At 42.1% G+C, this 19,373-nt stretch overlaps 1 pseudogene; it reads left to right on the top strand.

The window, feature by feature from the left end:
- Positions 1 to 761: 761 nt before the first annotated feature.
- On the top strand, positions 762 to 880 carry LOC133513880 (5S ribosomal RNA; annotated as a pseudogene).
- The last annotated feature ends 18,493 nt before the right edge of the window (positions 881 to 19,373 follow it).

The raw sequence follows: 19,373 nt of genomic DNA, 5'->3' as shown, positions 1-19,373 counted from the left end.
AGGAGGCAATGTTCCCTCTAAGCTGTGCAGCTGCGCAATTGCACACTTCTCGCACATTCTCAGCGCACAAGAAAACCTATCTGCTGCATTGAATGCACTCCAAATTAATGTGATATATAATTTTTTTTTCCCGTATCATTTTGCTGTGTAATTCGGTGAGTGACAGCTGTCCAGCCAATCATAACATATGATGCAAATACGCTACGCAACCAATCACAGCATTGACAGTACTTGCACACGTGCTGTGCTCCTACACACTCCATAACAATAACAGTGCGGTGGAGTTCAGTAATGCTAATGGTAACCCCATAACATGGTGAAATGAGCGAGTAGTGAATGTGATGCGTCGGCTCCAAAAACCAAAGTAAAAAATAACTGGTTCTTTTAAGATGGAATGGCTGTCGGAATATATGCAAATAGAACAACAAGCGGTGAAAATGGGTGAGATCTTTTGTTTTCCGAGTGAGAAAAAGTGCTCTGCCTAACATGCAGTGCGCTAAAGTTGTTAATGGAAGCTGGACTACCTCAAGCAACACATTTCAGAAGAAAAGTCATTTGAATGCTTTTGGAATTATACAAAGACTCAAGATGGGAAAAAGGATTGGTACATTATTGTGAGAGAGCGCAAAGCACCAGGAGAAAAAGAACTTCCTGTCACACACACATGCACACACAAAAATCTGACACTGAGCAAGTTAAAGTTCTCATTGGCAATATTTTACCTGGCATTAAAATTCATGCATCAATGCTGTCAGTTCAAAGCTTATGGCCATGCTACCCTGAGAACGCCTGATGTCATCAGATCTCGGAAAATAAGCGGGTTTGGCCCTGGTTAGTACTTGGATTGGAGACCGCCTGGGAATACCAGATGCTGTAAGCTTCTCTCCCGGCTAAAATGCAGAGGGGTTGCGTCAGGAAGGGCATCTGGCGTAAAACTGTGCCAAACAAATATGCGTTCATCTAAGATGACATGCTGTGATGACCCCTAACGGGACAAGCCGAAAGGAAAACAAGAAGAAGAATGCTCTCAGTTCAACAAATCCATGATCACATGGCAAAGTATGTGAGTACACCAGAAAGCTGGGGAAGCAAAAACTATCCCTTTGAATTTGTGAATTCAATTAATGAGACAGTGCAGAATGAGACGATGTGTAAGTTTAAAATGCCCCCTGGCATGCCCTAATAGTAGATGGCAGCACAGACATAACAGGAGACCAAATGCTAGTCATAAATATCAAATTCAGGGAGGAAAATGATGTCAGCTATAAAATTGTGTAAGTTGGCCAAATGAGTGATATTAAAAGTAAAGTAATGGAAATTGCTGTTGTAATTTGATTCAATTTCATTCATTTAATAAACCATGAAACTTTCTATGATGATGTGTGATACTGGTGTGTGGCCACAGTGAGCAGTGAGTGAGATGTTGCTCACAGTGGTCCTCAGAGTGCTCAGGGATTGCGTCTGTATGGTGAGACAGATGAAAAATTAGAGGGAACATTGCCAGTAGGTGCAGAAGATTCTCAGAAAACCAACAAGACCCACCATCCATGATATACATAATCTTAAGGCTGTGCAGCTGGGCAATTTGTTGATAGGGTTAAAAAAATTGCAGTAGCATTCCATCAGTGAGGTCATCAATTTTGTGAAAAACAAGGGTGAATCAGGTGGCCCCTATTTAAGGATGGAGCCAGCACCTGTTGAACATGCACCTCTCTTTGAAAGCCGAAAAAAGTGACTCATTCAACACATTGTTCAGAAGAATACTGTACTTTGATGAAAAGTTTGATTGGAGAGGGGAAACCTGTTCAGCTCAAATGATCTCTAAAGCCTGAACATGGGGAGCAAAACCATATGGTGCAGAAAACAGAGGACAACCATCAAAACGGATTGCAGAGTAACCAGACTGGCAAAGACTCAGCCAATGATCAGCTCCTGGAGGATCAAAGACAGTCTGGAAATACCTATAGGTACAATGACAGTGAAAGGACATCTAATTGAAGCTAATCTATTCACTAGAATTCCCTGCAAAGTCCCTCTGTTAAAAAAAAAAAGGCATATGCAGAACAGGCTACAATTTGCCGAAGAACACATCGACTGGCCCAAAAGAGAAATGGAGGAACATTTTGTGGACTGATGAGAGTAAAATTGTTCTTTTGAGGTCCAGGCACCGCAGACAGTTTGTGAGATGATCCCTCACACTCTGAAGTCAAGCCACAGTACACAGTGAAGACAGTGGAGGTGGTGTAAGCATCATGATAAGTGCATGTTTCTCCTACTATGATGTTGGGCCTAGTTATCACATACCAAGGATCATGGCTCGGTTGGCATGTGTTTAAATACTTGAAGAGGACATGCCCTTGAAATGGGTGTTTCAACAAAATAATGACCCCAAACATATTAATAAACATGCAATCTCTTGGTTCCAAACCAACAAAGTTAATGTCATGGAGTGGCCATCCCAATCCTCGGACCTTCTTTCAATCGAGAATTTGTTTTAATGACATCAAAAATGCTGTTTCTGAAGCACAACCAAGAAATGTAATAAATCTTGGAATGTTGTTAAAGAATCTTTGAGTGGAATAACAGCCGAAAGGTGGCAGAAGTTGGTGGACTCCCAGCCACACAAATGTGAAGCAGTTATGAAAAACTGTGACCATCCAACTAAATATTAGTTTAGTGATTCAAAGGATTGGCAAATCCTAGAAACAAAAATGTTTGTACAAAATAATTTTGAGTTTGTAAAGTAAACAGCAGAGTGCTATTTTTTTTAAACACACATCTTTCAAATAATTGCCCTATTATACAGCCTTCAGAGTGTGTCTATCATGAATACTTGATCTTTTCTGAGAATCCACTGCACCTACTGATAACCTGATAACCTGATAACCTGACATGTAGCAATGAAAATATACTGAAAATTACTGAAACTAATCTGAATCACATTGGACTGCTACTGTGAAGAAAAGAAGTATTTGAACACATTGCTATATTGCAAGCTCTACCACATAGAAATCATGGAGGGGTCTGAAATTTTCATTGTAGTTGCATGTCCACTGTGAGGGAGGTAATCTAAAACGAAAAATCCAGAAATCACAATGTATGATTTTTTTCAACGATTTATTTGTGCAATAGAGCTACAAATATGCATTTGAGCACCTGTCAATCAGCTGGAATTCTGACCCCTAGGAGGAAACCCATGCAGGTATGGGGAGAACATGCAAACTCCACACAGGCGGGGCTGGAATTGAATCCTTCACCTCGGAACTCTGAGGCCAACACTTTACAGCTGCTCCACCATGCCGCCAGTTACCAAAACCATTTTTCATTAACTTGAACAACAGCTGAAAAGTTATCCCTGACTTGATTTCAAAACTAGTTATCCATCAATGTGTTTTGCATATATATTATTGTTGTGAGTCAATGAAACATTTATTAGATTTCACAGTTATAATGGCCTTCTGAGGAAAACCATAGCAACAAAGTGGCCTGCAACAGAAATTACTGTGACAGCCCTGGATTCCACATCTGACAACTTTCCAACACGCAAACCGTTTTTATTTTCAGCTGTAAAATTACAAAGACCATTTGACACTGATGACATTTAAAATAAGAGAAATACATGGGTATGACCATTATAAAGGCAGTACTGTGGTTGGAAGAAAACACTGTCATGATGTGTAAGGACTAATTTTTTGGCATTTGGTGAGTTATGTACACTTTAAAATCAGTGTTGTCAAAGCGTCTCATTGTTGGTATTCTGTGTTCTAACTTGTATATCAGTAACATAATATTACATATTAAAATTGGTGAAAAGAAACTGCTGAAGTGGACCTCAGACAACAATGAAATGAAGAAAATGCATAAAACTCTATCGTGTTGGTTTGCCAAGGGGAACACATTAAAGCCTAAAAATGCTGCATCATTTTAAGGGGATTATTTAAACAGTCTGTCGGAGTCCCTGTAGCTCAGTGGTTAGAGCACTGGTTTGGTAAACCAGGGGTTGTGGGTTTGTATCCCACTGGGGCCTCCACTCCCTGAGAAGGGTTGCGTCAGGAAGGGCATCCGGCGTAAAAATTGTGCCAAACATGTATATGCGTTCATCTGAGATGACACGCTGTAGCGACCCCGAAAGGGACAAGCCGAAAGAAACACACAATTTAAACAGTCTGTCTCCTTTCTCACAGAAATTGTTCACATTCCATTAGATTGTTGAGAAAGGACATATCCGTCATATAATACCAAATATCTTTCTTCGTACATGTTATTTGTTCACTTTCCCACCTTTAAATCTGGGACTGAGTTGGTGAACATTTTTTTTGCCACCCATCTTTTCACGTTCATTCCAAGTAAAAACAATGTGTCCCAACAAACCACTTGACATTGCTCTCTTTTTTTTAATGGTGAGCTACGGGTCCAAAAATGCAAACAAGAAAAAAAAAATAATGTGTGGAATTACTGAATGGAAGAGTGCTAATAAAATTGAAGCAGAGGTAAAGGTAGCTCCGCAAAAGTGTAGGGGATTGTGTACTGCATGAAAGAAGTTATAATTTCCAAGCTGTCCTGCCCTGCCCTTTTCTGTCTTCTCTCATCTTCTTTTGTTGGTTAGCTGTTTCTTGCCCTCACTTGATACCCACTTGCCACCAAATAAGGGGACAATTTAACTTAGATACACAACAAAACTGTTCCATCACAAAGACATACAGAGCCACCACTCTGCATTGCCATGGAGCTCGACAGGATAGGTTAAAAATAATGAGGGGGGAAAATGGCTCCTCCAACCGGTATGATTTGAATGATTTGATGCCATGAGTAGAGAAACCGAAATGGCTTAACCCAAGCAGAAGTACTTGGTGATCAAACTTGTCAAAGGCTCTCTTTATAAAAAATACAGCACCAACAAAAACACTTCTGTCAAGGAGACATCTATTTTTTTCCACAAGAACATACAAGGCCATCTTGGTTGAGTGTTAAATGCAAGGCGCAGGACCTAATTCCATGGGGTGAAAGTGGGGATGGACTTTAAAGGGGAAATTCAGTGCTTTGCATGAACAGTGTATCCAATAGGTCATGTAATACGAACCCTATTTTGACATTGTGATATTAAATCCTCTCTCATTTAATAGTCTTTTGAGAAGATTTTTATTGACAATTACGAATTTTCAGGGGCGCTGCCATTTTCGCGAGTCAAATGACCTACCTGCGCGGATGTGACGTGTTATGTGCTGTTACAAACGCTCGATTACATGGGACACCATTTATGCACAGCGCTGATGACTCGGATTTATCCTTATCTGATGAAGAAATGGCAGTATCGGTTGATCGGGAAGACGGAGGAATACTTCCATACAGATTTGAACCTGTGGGTGTAAATGTTGAATATTCCGATATTCAGATGGTCCTTCGGGCGGAATGACTACTCAGAGGCCTACGCAAGAACGGAGAAAGGAGGTAACGGCCAGTTACTTAACCCGGTATGGGTCCTCCTGAGTATGCTACAAACTGTCTTACATACTGTCGGGGAGTCTGTTGTTTATTAGACGTGATCCGCATATCATCTAAATATGGCTCGAAATGATAGGGTAACATTTCCCCGGTCACTTCACTCGATTGTGAGATGTTCTCTACTTTGAAAAGACCTTCCGTGTAAGAAGGGGCGTCGGAAAAAATCAGAAAATCTCTGTTGTTCGTCTCCCATAACAGGTGGCACAGCATCTTCTCAGTGGCGACTGTCCCATTGTGACAGTTGTAAATGACGTAGCAGGCAATATGGCTACCACTGGGATGTCGAGTGAGACTTCCACAACTTTGTGCATGAAGACACCCTCTCCGCTCATTTTTTCTTTTGTATAGACATTGAAGTGAATAATATGTAATTTTCATAACAATATCAATTTTACAATGTAACCGGTTTGTATTTGTCTATTTAGATGACATCTCCATCTTCTCCCCTTCAGCTAAAGGACATCTCCAACATGTCCGTCAAGTCCTTCAGTGCCTACTTGAAAAGGATCTCTTTGAGAATCCCAAAAAATGGAATTCCACCTCTCCTCTTTACACTTCCTGGGATACGTCATTGCCAAAGGACAACTACAACCAGACCACGCTAAATCAAAGCACTCATTAACTGGCCCATTACCTCTACCGGCAAAGAACTGCAAAATTTCCTGGGCTTTACCAACTTCTACTGCAGATTCTTCCGGGATTGCATTAAAGTGGCCATTCCCCTCACAGTCTCATCTCCACAAGATTTCCATTTAAGTAGGCCCTGGCAGCATCTCAAGCTTTTGAATGCCTGAAGGAGATTTCTACCAGTGTTTGCATCCTGACACACCCCAACCCCTCACTTCAGTTCGTTGTGGAGGTTAACGCTTCTAATATGGGAGCTGGAGCTGTCCTCTCCCAGCGGGATCCCTAAACCCAGAAATTACATCCCTCCGCCTTCTTCTCCCATCAACTGTCACTATTTGACGATGTAGGAAATTGTGAGCTGGTGGCCAGAGGCATTGGCTGGAGGGGACTGCTTATCTGTTCATCATATGGGCAGACCTCAAAAACCTTGCTTACTTCTTCATTCTGCCAAGAGACTAAATCCACGTCAATCTTGTTGGACCCTTTTCCTCAGTCAGTTCAATTTTAGACTCTCCTTCTGCCCTGGTTCTCCTAACAGCAAACCAGATGGCCTCTCTCACATTCATTCATCCCTTTCCAAGTCAGATGAATCCTACCCCATCCTTCCCTCCTCCTTCTTCCCTGGGGCTGTTAAGAAGGCTCAGCGAACCTGAGGCGATGCTATTTATGCTCTTTTGGGGGAATGATCTCAGAAAACCATGACAATACTCAAGTGTACTTGAGATGGAAGCATGGATGAGCTTTTTCTGGTCTGCTTGACACATGCAAGCCTTCATTCGAGATATGTTTTTCAGATGGTAAAAGGCAGTTTTTGCGATTTATTTTATATTACTGAATAGTATTCTCACTGATGGTGTAGAGGTACACATGCCTGACTTTGTTGCAGGTAGCGTGGGATCAGTTGCCGCTCAGTGATGCTGTTTATATCTGCTCTGTGACTGACTGGGGACCAGTTCAGTGTGTAGTCCGCCTATCTCCTGAAGCTGGCTGGGATAGGCTCCAGCTTCCCCGTGACCCTTGTGAGGATAAGCGACTTATGGATGGATGGCTGACTGAATAGTCACTGATGTTGTAGTGGTACACATGCATGCCCTTGGTCCAGGCAGCGTGGGATCAATTCCTGGTCAGTAATGGTTTCAATATTTCCCCTGCGATTGATTGGCGACCAGTGCAGAGTGTAGTCTACCTTTGGCCTGAAGCTAGCTGGGATAGGCTCCAGCTTCCTTGTGACCCCTGTGAGGATAACTGGCTTGAATAATGGATGGATGGATGGATGGTTGGATGGATGGATGATATAACTGTTGAAACTCAGGTCGGAATCTTTCAGAGCACCAACATTTCTGACTTGGTCTTTACTTTTTAAAGAATGAGTGCAGTACTAACAGCAATCCTCTTTTCTTTATTGCCAAAACAATTATGTTTTGTTGTGGTTTAGGTGAAGAAAATCTTGGCTCATCCTGTTCTTTTATCTGTTTTAGAGAGTGACACAACACCTCAATTGAATAACTCTGTAACTCCAAACCTATCTGTCATGCCAGAATCACCCGAACCATTCAATTCTTTCACTTTTGGATGCCCGTTTTGGCTAAAGACGCGTGACACACTCCGTCTCTGTCCAAGGTAAGGCAACCCCCAGGTGGTTTGCTTATTCATTCTGACTCGCTCTTGGTCCCATATTTCCTTGAACTCCGGTACGGTCTTACCCCAATTTGAAGGAAACACCATAATCCTTACGATCATTGATTATTTCTCCACAATCTAATGGCCAGATGCAATGGGTGAATCCAATTCTGGAGTCAGCTCTTCACTGCGTTACTTCACGCAATCCAGCCTTCTTTCTTATATGGGTAGAATATGCCCAAAACTCCTTCATCAGCTCGATCACAGCTGTGTCTGCTTTTATTGCATGTTACCATTTCCAACCTTCATTTTTTTGAGGGACAGGAGCATACGGTGGCTTTTCCTGCCATGAGGGAGCACATTCACCGTGTCCAATTTTTTATGGAGTGACATCAAGGCTGCTTTTACTTGTCCAGTCAAGAAAAAAATATGTATTGCTCTCCCATGCCAGAATACAAGAAGGGTCAAATGGTTTGGCTCTCTCCCCATGACCTCCTCCTCCCAACTGTATCCAGTCAACTCACTTCATGCTTCACTGGTCTTTTTCTTATCTCTAAAATTATCAATGCCACCTCAGTACAGTTAAAGACCACACCTCTCAAATTAAATTCCACGCAAAATCTATGTGTGGCCTAAAAACTATCTACTAACTATTGTATCTAAAATATTACAAATTAAAAACCACCCAGCTTTTGCATTGTGTCACAAATAATGGTTAACTTGCAATAATTGTTGCAACCTTGGCTGGTGACAAGTATGGTTTATACCAATTATGTAACCAAACACATCGTCAAAGCTAAAACCCAATCATGTCATTCTTTTCAAACATATTTGACAGCAGACCTGTTTTAGAAGAAACAGTGATTAATGATATTGATATCAAGCTACGCACTTGTAACATGCATGCAGAGTTCGTATTGTATAAAAGCCTCAATTTAATGCTATATATGCAGTCATGAAAATTCTGTTTGTGGGGACACCAAAGTGCCTGCAGGCATTGCTCATACTCTACTGATGTTCCTGGAGAGTGATTGAGAGAAATTGTGACTGGACTGTGAACAATGTAAAGGGGCTTTTTGTTACACTCCTAGCGGGTGCATGTAAAGTTGAACTAACTCATAAATCCATTAAGGCCAGTTTAACTAATAAATCCATTGTTGTCAACTATTCCAAATTGCCAAATCTGGTCAGGAGGCCCCCCAGATTTTTGGTCATTGGGTTAGTGCACAGAAAAAGGTCTTTGCTGAGGAGCTTTACTAAAATGGACCTGAGGAAGTCTAAAGCTTTTTTTATGGACCCACTTGAGTCAAAATAGATTTCCTGTGTTGTGAGTAACTGATTTGCTGGCTTCGGAAGCAGAAATTCAGAATGCAAAGGTAATCAATTCTTGAGTTTGACATATGATGTAGGGAATATTTGTGACATGATCAACATGTAGTCCTACCATGTTGTTTTAAAGTGAACCAACAGATATATATTATATATTATATATATTTGGTTGATTTGGGAGCTGTATTAAAATAGCTAAAATACTGGGAGGTGGCAATAATCGTTGATTTAAAACAATTCAAGGGTTCTTTGAAGTATATATTTGAAATACATGCTTTTATATTGCTGAGACTGGCTAGCAACGAGTTCAGTCTACACTGTCTACTGTCTGATGACAGCTGGGATAGGCTCCAACACTCCTGCAACCCTCGTAAGGATAAATGGCTTAGAAAAAGGATGGATGGATGGATGGATGGATCCTTTTGTATTGACAGGGACCAATGAACTGGAAGTGCTGTGAGTTGCATGACGTGACATGCAGAAAGATCACGTACTACATCTGAAGGTCTCACAGCTATAGAAAATGTCTCACTGTTACACGGTTGCACTTTAATTGCCATGTGTGTGTGTGCGTTTGTGTGCAAGTGTGCATGCACGTGTGTGTGCGTCTTGTTTCAAAACAGTCACGTCTACCTCTATGGCTTTGCATGCATGCACACAGCTGCTCTCATTAGCAATCCAAACACAGATTGAAGTGTGTAGACATGCTGCATATGTAGGCACACACATGCCGAGTGAATTCAACCCAACTATCATTTGTCTCAGGCTGCAAACACATGTGTTAGTCGCTAGCCAAAAGCGATGTCATATTCCCAAATGTGAATGGAGGTACACAACAATGTTAAGTACACTTTGTATTTTTTTCAAGTGTAGTGAAATCTGAAGTCTGAAGTCTTCTAGGGTGTTAATTAATGATTAATACATTTTCTTCTGCAGGTACTCCAGTTGCCTCTCATATTAAAAAAAAAAAAACATGTATATCAGGGTATTTTAAGACTCTTTTAAGTGTCCTTTGGTGTGAATGTGAGTGTGACTGCTAACCCCTTCCAATAACCACCCAACTTTGAGTTCCTGGAAATAAAACATTACTGTGGCCCAAATGGTTTGTGTTTCTACCACATCTCTTAAGTCAGGATAGCTTAACCAAATGTGTAGTGACCTATTGTGATGCTTATTACTGAAACCGACTGGATGAAAAAAAAAAACAGAAAACAAAAACAATTGCTGGTAACTCAAGGTTTAACGTTGTTTTATTTCATACCGTCATCTAAGTTTAGATATCTTACCTGTGAAACCTAACCCTTTATTTATCCAGGAAAGGCAAAGAGGAACTGAATCCCAATGTTTTACTTTTTTCCTTTGCAATACCAACAGTGGCTCTGAACAGTGTTGCAGCAAGGGAGTCAGGACACCGGTCCCTGGGCTGTCACCTTATCATGGTGGAAGAGTGTGTGTGTCCCACTGATCCTAGAAGCTAAATTGTCTAGGGTTTCACGATCCAGGTAGGGTCACCCACGGTAAAAAGGTCCTAGGTGAGGGACCAGACAAAGGACTGGTCCATAAGCCCCTATGATGACAATTCCCAAATTGAACTCCAATGAAAGGAACTCTGCTTCAGTACACCAAGACACTATCGTAAACAAACAAATATTATCTGGTTCCATTTACGAACCTTATGGGATTTATTGGCTTTTCCATTCAATGAACAAAAAGCATCAATGTCAAAATAAAAGTCTGCCAGACTCATTTTGACTTATGATATGCATAAAACAGTTGTAAAAATTGGATTTTGATGGCATGTGAACTTCAAGACCAACACGGCCATTGCTGTCTCAATATTGATGTTTAGGCTAGCACTTAGCATAATACAGCCCAATGGGGGCACAAGCTAGTGCAATCTGTTAGTCGGTCCCAAGCCCAGATAAATGCAGTGGGTTGAGTCAGGAAGGGAATCCAGCGTAAAACTGTGCCAAGCAAATATGAGCATTAATCTAAAGAATACCATACCAGATCGGTCGTGGCCCTGGTTAACAACGCCCGCCCCCGGCATTGTTAACCTGCAGGCCGTCGGTGGGAATTCAGCTACTTTGAGTCAAAGACAAAGAAGAGGAGGAAAGCGGATTCATCGGGAGAGGAAGAAGAGGAATGCACAGAGCCTACAACTGAGTGTAGGGACTTTGAATGTTGGGACTATGACAGGAAAAGCTCAGGAGTTGGTTGACATGATGATTAGGAGAAAGGTTGATATTCTGAGCAACCAAGAGAGCAGGTGGAAAGGGAGTAAGTTCAGGAGCAGGGTTTAATTATTTTACCATCGATTAGATGGGAAGAGAAATGGAGTAAGGGTTGTTTTTAAAAAAAAAAAAAAGAGCTGACTAAGAATGTCTTGGAGGTGAAAAGAGTATTCGATCCAAAGAGGGTGTTATGTGTGTTATGGATAATATGATTAGTGGCTATGCTCCACAGGTAGGATGTGGCTGATAGTTGAAAGAGAAATTCTGGAAGGAACAAGATGAAGTAGTTCTGAGCATCCCAGATAGAGAGAGATTTGTGATTGGTGCAGATTGCAATGGACATTTTGGTGAAGGAAACAGGGGCGATGAAGAAGTGATGGGTAAATATGGCATATTGGAAAGGAACTTCAAGGGACAGTTTGTGGGGGGCTGCAAAAAGTATGTAAATGGGAGTAGTTAACAGTTTTTTTTCCAGAAGAGACAGGAACATTGAGTGACCTACAAGAGAAGGTAGTTAGACGTACGCAGGTGGATTATATTTTGTGCAGACGATGTAATCTGAAGGAGGTTATTGAGTGCAAGGTAGTTGTAGGGGAGAGTGTAGCTCAACAGCATAGGATGGTGGTGTGTAGGATAACTCTGGTGGTGGGGAGGAAGATTAGGAAGACAAAGGTAAAGCAGAGAACCATGTGGTGAAAGCTGAGAAAGGAAGAATGTTGTGTGGCCTTTCGGAAAGAGATGAGACAGGCCCTCCACGGACAGGAGGAGCTCTGGGAAGACTGGACTACTACAGCCAAGGTGATTAGAGAGACAGGCAGGAGAGTACTTGGTGTGTCATCTGGTAGGAAAGGGGAGAAGGAGACTTGGCGGTGGAACTCCAAAATACAGGATGTCATACAAGGAACGATATTAATGAAGAAGAAGAGGGACACTGAGAGGACACAGGAGAGGTGAAAGGAATACATTGAGATGCGACATAGGGCAAAGGTAGAGATGGCAAAGGCATATGATATGTACACCAGGTTGGACACAAAAGAAGAAAAGGATTTCTGTGGGTTGGCCAGACAGAGGGAGAGAGATGGAAAGGATGTGCAGAAAGTAAGGGTGATTAAGGATAGAGATGGAAATGTGTTGACTGGTGCCAAAAGAGTGCGAAATGGATGGAAACAATACTGTGAGAAGTTGATGAATGAAGACAATGACAGAGAAGAGTAGAAGAGGCAGATATGAAGGACAAGGAAGTGGCATTAATTAATAAGGAGGAAGTTAGAAAGGCACTAAACAGGATGAAAAATGGAAAAGCAGTTGGTCCTCATTAGAAGAAGTAAAACAGAATATGTACGTGAATGAGACGGGTGGAGAGAGTGACGCTCCAGGAAGAAGACATTGTGAGGGTGAATGACTTCAAATACTTGGGGTCAACAATACAGAGCAATGGAGAGTCTCGTAAAGAAGTGAAGAAACGGGTCCAGGCGGGGTGGAACAGTTGGCGGAAGGTGTCTGGTGTGTTATGTGACAGAAGGGTCACCACTTGGATGAAAGGCAAAGTTTATAAAACAGTAGCAGTGAAGAAACAACAGGCAGTAGAAGTGGAGGTAGCAGAAATGACGATGCTGTGGTTCTCGCTTGGAGTGAATAGGTTGGTTAGGATTAGAAATGAGCTCATTAGAGGGACAGCCAAAGTTGGAGGTTTTGGAGACAAGGTTCAAGAGAGCAGCCTTCAATGGTTTGGATATGTCCAAAGGCCAGAGAGTGAGTGTATTGGCAGAAAGGTGTTGAGGATGGAGCTACCAGGCAAAAGAGTGAGAGGAAGACCAAAGAGAAGGTTAATGGATGTTGTGAAGGAAGACAAGATGCAGGAGATAAGTTTAGATGGAAAAAGATGACACGCTGTGGCAACCCCTATGGGGACAAGCTGAAAGGGAAAAAAAGAAGAAGAAGAAAGCTAATGCTTAGCATCAATGCAAAAAGTAGCTGAGAATTTTCCTTTCGTGAGTTGGATCTTCATGCCATTGGACCAAAACACTTTCATTTCTGGGACACAGGGCCACTCTGCCTCCTGAGCAATGTGATGGCTGGACATGATGTTTAAACGTGTGTATAATACAGGTGAATGTGGCACCTTCGAGCATCTGGACATTGCACCCAATGATGAGTCAGACTTGTGGAGCTCCATGATTCTCTAACTCAGGAGTCGCCAAACCAAAATGTCAAAAGAGTCTTATTGGACCAAAAATACAAAAAAAAAAAAAAAAACTAATCTGTCTGGAAACACCAAAAAAATAAAAGCCTTATACAACCCTTATGATGAAGGCAACAAATGGTGTATGTCCATATGAGACCACTATCCAAAAGACAAATTAAACATTCATGATTCAATTTTTCATTTTCCTCCGCTTCCTGGAGAGAATGACGCACCATCTGTCAACTGGTGTACGATAGCTCCTGTAATTTCAGACCTTCATCCATCCATCCATTTTTCTTACGGTTATCCTCATAAGGATCACGTGAGTGCTGGAGGCTATCCCATCATCAATGGGCAGGAGGCAATGTACACCCAGAACTGGTTTCCAGCCAAATGCAGGGCACATGGAGGCAAACAACAGTCGCACTCATAATCACACTAAGGGGCAATTTAGAGTGCCCAATTAATGCTGCATGTTTTGGGGATGTGGAAGGAAATCGGAGTGCTCAGAGAAAACTCACCCAGGCATGGGGAGAGCATGCAAATTCCACACAGGATGGGCCGAGATTGAACCCTGAATCTCAGAACTATGAGGCCAACATTTTACAGCTGCTTCACCGTGCCGCCCTATTTGGATTTATTTTAGAATAGCTGCTTGCAAAGCCATGTCAATCCAAGATGGCTAATCCTCCAAATGCCCATTGCCTCCTGTTCCTATACAGTCAAGAAAATAAGTATTTGAACACCCCACTATATTGCAAGTTCTCCCACTAAGAAATCATGGAGGGGTCTGAAATTTTCATTGCAGGTGTATGTCCACTTTGAGAGAGATAATCTAAAAAGAAAAATCCAGAAACCACAATGTATGATTTTTTTAACGATTTATTTGTGTAAAACAGCTGCAAATAAGTATTTGAACAACTGTCTATCAGCTAGAATTCTGACCCTGTTAGTCCGCCTATAAATGTCCACCGCCACTCCATGCATTATCCTGAATCAGATAAACCTGTGTGAGGCCGTTAGCTCCATAAAAACGCCTGTCCACCCCATACAATCAGTAAGACTCAATCTTGTAACATGGCAAAGACCATGGAACTGTCCAAGGATACCAGAGACAAAATTGAACAACTGCACACGGCTGGAAAGGGCTACAGAGAAATTGCCAAGATGCTTGGTGAAAAAAGGTCCACTGTTGGAGCAATCATTTGAAAATGGAAGAAGCTAAACATGATGGTCAATCTCAATCGGAGTGGAGTCCCATGAAAGATACCAACTCGTGGGGTCTCAATCTTCTTGTCTTCCTTTCGGCTTGTCCCGTTAGGGATCGCCACAGCGTGTCATCTTTTTTTTTCCATCTAAGCCTATCTCGTGACTCTTCTCTAACACCCATTGTCCTCATGTCCTCCCTCAAAACATCCATGTACCTTCTCTTTGGTCTTCCTCTTGCTCTTTTGCCTGGCAGCTTCATCCTCAGCACCCTCCTGTCAATATACTCACTCTCTCGCCTCTGGACATGTCCAAACCGTCTAAGTCTGCTCTCTCGAACCTTGTCTCCAAAACATCCAACTTTGGATGTCACTCTAATGAGCTAATTTCAAATCATATCCAACCTGTTCACTCCAAGTGAGAACCTAAGAATCTTCATTTCTGCTACCTCTAGTTCTTGTTCCTGTTGTTTCTTCAGTGCCACCATCTAAATTCCGTACATCATGGCCGTCCTTACCACTGTTTTATAAACTTTGTCCTTCATACTACCGGAGACTCTTCTGTCACATAGAACACCTGACACCTTCCGCCAACTGTTCTACCCCCCTTGGACCCGTTTCTTCACTTTATACCAGACTCTCCATTGTATTTTTGAACCGAAGTATTTGAACTTATCCAGCCTTGCTATCTCTTCTCCCTGGAGCTTCACTCCTTCTCCTCCGCCCCTCACATTCATGCACATATATTCTGTTTTACTTTGGCTAATCTTCATTCCTCTCCTTTCCAGTGCGTGCCTCCATCTCTCTAATTATTCATCCACCAGCTCCCTGCTTTCACTGCAGATCACAATATCATCTGCGAAGTCCAAGGGGATTCCAGGCTAACCTCATATGTCAGCCTATCAATTACTACCGCAAACAGGAAGGAGCTCAACGCGGATCCCTGATGCAGACCCACCTCCACCTTAAATTCTTCTGTCACACCAACGGCACACGTCACTGCTGGTCTGCTGCCCTCATACATGTACTGTACTATTCTAACATATTTCTCTGCCACACCAGACTTGCGCATGCAGTACCACAGTTCATCTCTTGGTACTCTGTCAAAGACTTTCTCTAGATCCACAAAGACACAATGTAGCTCCTTCTGACCTTCTCTGTACTTTTCCACTAGCATCCTCAAGGCAAATAATGCATCTGTGGTACTCTTTCTAGGCATGAAACCATACTGTTGCTCGCAGATAATGACTTCTGTCCTGAGTCTAGCCTCCACTACTCTTTCCCATAACTTCATTGTGTGGGTCATCATCTTTATTCCTCTATAGTTTCCATAGCTCTGAACATCGCCTTTGTTCTTAAAAATGGGGACGAGCACACTTTTCTGTCATTCTACTGGCATCTTCTCCCCTGCTAGTATTCTATTGAATAAGTTGGTAAAAACTCCACAGCCACCTCTCCAAATTGCTTCCATACCGCCCTGGTATGTCATCAGGAAAAACTGTCTTTCCATTTTTCATCCTGTTCAGTGCCTTACTAACTTCTCCTTACTTATCATTGCCACGTCCTGGTCATACACACTTGCCTCTTCTACTCTTCCTTCTCTCTCATTCATTAACTTCTAAAAGTATTCTTTCCATCCATTAAGCACACTACTGGCACCAGTCAACATATTTCCATCGCTATCCTTAATCAGGTTTAATTGCTGCACATCCTTCCCATCTCTATCCCTCTGTCTGGCCAACCTGTAGAGATTCTTTTCTCCCTCTTTCGTATCCAACCAGGTGTACATGACGTTATATGTCTCTTGTTTAGCCTTCGCAAACCTCGACCTTTTCCCTACGTCGTATCTCAATGTAGTCCTTCCACTTCTCCTCAGTTCTCTCCATGTCCCACTTCTTCTTCACTAATCTCTTTCCTTGAATGATTTCCTGTATTTTGAGGTTCCACCACTACGTCTCGTTCTCCCCTTTCCTACCAGAAGACATCCCAAGTACTCTCCTGCCTGCCTCTCTGAGTACCGAGACAGTCGTATTCCAGTCTTCCGGGAGTGCTTCCTGTCCATCTACAGCCTGTCTCTCCTCTTTCTGAAAGGCCACACAACATTCTTCCTTCCTAAACTTCCACCAAATGATTCTCTGCTCTACCTTTGTCTTCTTAATCTTCCTACCCACTACCAGAGTAATCCTACACACCACCATCCTAGACCCCCGAGCTACACTCTCTCTCAGCACTCCCTTACAATCAGTAACCTCCTTCAGCTCTTGTAGGTCACACTATGTTCTTGCCTCTTCTGGAAAAAGTTTCACTACTGCCATTTCAATCCTTTTTGCAGATTTCACACCCATCTGTCACTCAAAGTTATTTCCTGGATGCCACACTTACCAATCACTCCTTCATCGCCCCTGTTTCCTTCGCCAACGTCAATTGAAATCTGCAACAATCACAACTCTCTCTCTCTCTCTCTCTCTCTCTCTCTCTCTTGCTCTCTCTCTCTCTCTCTCTCTCTCTCTCTCTCTCTCTCTCTCTCTCTCTCTGGGATGCTCAGAACTACTTCGTCTAGTTCCTTCCACAATTTCTCTTTCAACTAAGGTCACATCCTACTTGTGGGGCACAGCCGCTAATCACATTATACACAATACCCTCAATTTCAAATTTCAGCCTCATCATTCGATCTGATACTCTTTTTACCTGTAATACATTTTTAGCCAGCTCTTCCTTTAAAATAACCCCTACTCCATTTCTCTTCCCATCTACTCCATGGTAAAATAATTTAAACCCTTCTCCTAATCGTCTAGCCTCACTCTCTTTCCACTTGCTCTCTTGGATGGACAATACATCAACCTTTCTCCTAATCATCATGTCAACTAACTTCTGAGCTTTTTCTGTCATCGTCCTCGCATTCAAAGTCCCGACACAGAGTTATAGGGACTCTGCATGCCTCTTGTTCTTTTGCCGAATAAGTCGCTTTCCTCCTTTTTTTGTCTTTGACCTACATAATCTGAATTTCTACCTACGCCTTGCAGATTAACAGTGCGGGGGGCAGGCAAAGTTAGCCGGGCCACGACTTATCTGTTATGGTAGTCGTTTGATGAACACTCATATATTTTTGGCACAGTTTTACGTCGGATGCCCTTCCTGCCGCAACCCTCTGCATTTATCTGGGCTTGGGACCAGCCTACTGAATGCACAGGAACTGATCCCCCCTTCGGGCTGCAGATAGTCAAAACAAACAATCAAACAAAGTCAGCACATAAAATACACAATTTGCATACTACCTAATCTATGTTTAAGTTAAAGTCAGATAAAAACTATCTAATACACTGTCAGCACATAAACTACACAAATCACATCCTACTTGTATGAAATTATAATGGATTTGACGATTGAAAGGATATGTGGATGTAAGGGATTAGGTAAGGTTGTTAGCGCGCTACGCTAAGCTAGGCTAACTTGGGCCGAGCAGCTTTAATGCGAACGATATGGCTTGTATTTGGGTATTAACATAAGACTTGTTAAATTTCCTATAAGTCTTCACATCCCTCGTTGTACACGTTGTGTAGGTTGTACACGTTATGAAGTTACTCACGTTCGATGTTTTTTCAACAGCATGGTTTGATCGCAGATGTGACTTGTTGTTAGCCAGCTAATAATCCTTAGATAGGTGAGGAATCAGCCAAGGACTACATGACAGGACTTGGTCAATGACCTGAAAAAAGCTGGGACCACCGTTTCCAAGGTGACTGTTGGTAATACGCTAAGACGTCATGGTTTGAAATCATGCATGGCACAGAAGGTTCCTCTGTTTAAACCAGCACATGGACAGTCTTAAGTTTGCCAATTACCATTTGGAAGATGCAGAGGAGTCATGGGAGAAAGTTTTGTGGTCATATGAGATGAACTGTATTCAGGAGAAGATGAATTTGGGGAACAACCTTTTTCCCTCAGTCAGAGCATTGAATATGGGTCATGGCTGGGTCTTTCAAAATGACAATGACCTGATGCAAGCAGTCAGGAAAACCAAGAAGTGGCTCCGTAAGAAGTATATCAAGGTTCTGGCGTAGGCTAGCCAGTCTCTCGACCTAAACCCAATTGAAAATCTTTGAAGTGAGCTGAAACGTCATGTTTCTCACCGACAGTCCAGAAACCTGTTTGATCTAGAGAAGATCTGTGTGGAGGAGTGAGCCAAAATCCCTCCTGCAGTGTGTGCAAATCTAGTGAAAAACTACAGGAAATGTTTCACCTCTGAAATTGAAAAACAAAGGCTACTGTACCAAACATTAACATTGGTTTCTCAGGTTTTCAAATACTTGTTTGTGGTTGTATCACACAAATAAATTGTTAAAAAATCATACATTGTGATTTCTGGATTTTTCATTTTAGATTATCTCTCTCACAGTGGACATGAACCTATGATGAAAATTTCAGACCTTCCCATGATTTCTAAATGGGAGAAGTTGCAATAAACCAGGATGTTCAAATACTTATTTTTTTCACTGTGACTGTTAGGAAGAGCATTCCACGTTTTAAACAAGTTTCTCACGTGATGTGAGGCTTTCATTTTTGCTCCATTTGTGCCATTGGGCAAGATGGGCTTTCAGGCAAGTGATTTTTTCACTCACTCCCAACTCGGCTGCAGTTGTAGCATGTCATCGCTCCCAGAAGTGCCTAAAC

Source organism: Syngnathoides biaculeatus, chromosome 15 (assembly GCF_019802595.1).
Source record: "Syngnathoides biaculeatus isolate LvHL_M chromosome 15, ASM1980259v1, whole genome shotgun sequence".
Lineage (NCBI taxonomy): Eukaryota > Metazoa > Chordata > Actinopteri > Syngnathiformes > Syngnathidae > Syngnathoides > Syngnathoides biaculeatus.
The sequence above is the reverse complement of the archived record's forward strand: the minus strand, read 5'-3'. Positions and strand labels throughout refer to the sequence as shown.